The following is a 1,284-nucleotide window of genomic DNA, read 5'->3' as shown; positions in this document are numbered from 1 at the left end:
ATTCATTGTGTAAATTAATTTAACTTACATACATTTTAATTGTACCCTGAAACAATTACAGTGCTGCCACCATAACCTACTAACCTTTTTTGGCTCTGAATGTTGGACTCATATAGCCAAATTAATGTTATATGACATATTAAACTGCAATTTTCATCTTTACTTTACATGCAGCAGCATTTATCATTTATTCAGTCAGAAGTGTGACCAGCAAAATACGTTTTAAATACAATATTATTACAGGAAACACTACAATTGATTGATACAAATAAAAACACTATAGCATTAGATCCACACACACTCTCACAGACACAGTTAGAGATGCATTCTTACCTCAGGGTGTAATCAGGTCAGTTAGCAGTCCTGTACTTCCACAAAGCATTACAGAGCTGTACGATCCACTAGTTTCCCTTCACACACAGGCTTGCTGGTCTCACACACAAACAGAAACAAATACACACACACACCTCCAACACACAGCTTCAGCTTCGTCTCTATCTACCTGCCTCTCACTTTGTACTCCAGGTGTTTTTCTTGTTTTTGCTCTACAGGAGAAAATGCATTCTCTTTCTCTTTCTCTTCGTGTCTCTCTCTCTTTCACTCTGGGCAAACATGTAGCAGCTGAAGAAAAGACGCAAACTGCACACACACACACACTTTTCTCCTATGTCCTCCCTCCTCATCCTCTCTAGGTCAATCAACCACCACGCCAGCCTCCTGTCTTCAACACGACTCTAGCTAAAAATGGGGAACACTTCACCTCGTAAACTGTTTTCCCCTTCCTCCTCTGCCTCCTCCCTGCTTTTTCTCCGTCTCCTCCTCCTCCTCCTCCTCTCCTTCTCTCTCTCTCGTCTCTCTCTCTCTTTCCTCTTTTTTCTCACTCGCTGTCACCCCACTATAAGAACTCCAACTCAAACTTACACTTTTAAGACAAACAAGAACTTTAATAAATGTAAAATGTAACAATGTGTAGGTCAAATTTTTTAATTATAGGCACAAATGAACTCAATTCAACATAAAAACATAATCAATAATCTCAACAAAAAAAACAAGTCAGTGAAATGAAAAACATCCATGTGTATGGCTCCTATGCTGGAGTAAATCCTGCTGATGGTAGCTCTGGTGTGATTACTTCACAGGGCTAAGATGGTAAATGGAGACTTGGCTTGGATGCAACGTCAATGTCTTGCTGTGCAGTAGAAAGTACAGGCCAGACCATAAACTTCACACCATGCAAATGACCCCCCCCCCCTCCTCCCCCATCTCACCCACAGCGCACAGAGA

The 1,284-nt window shown here is 41.0% G+C and overlaps 1 protein-coding gene across 1 annotated transcript in view; it reads right to left on the bottom strand.

The window, feature by feature from the left end:
* The window catches only part of eya4 (EYA transcriptional coactivator and phosphatase 4), a gene marked incomplete in the record, with an annotated part of 24,396 nt that extends 23,717 nt beyond the window's left edge, over positions 1-679 (bottom strand). The window contains 1 exon segment of the mRNA XM_035678125.1: positions 334-679.
* Positions 680-1,284: the final 605 nt, after the last annotated feature.

This window comes from Morone saxatilis, unplaced genomic scaffold (assembly GCF_004916995.1).
Source record: "Morone saxatilis isolate NCDOM2014 unplaced genomic scaffold, NCSU_SB_2.0 Contig7, whole genome shotgun sequence".
Taxonomy (NCBI): Eukaryota; Metazoa; Chordata; class Actinopteri; family Moronidae; genus Morone; species Morone saxatilis.
Note: the sequence above shows the minus strand (reverse complement) of the source record. Positions and strands in the feature narration are given on the sequence as shown.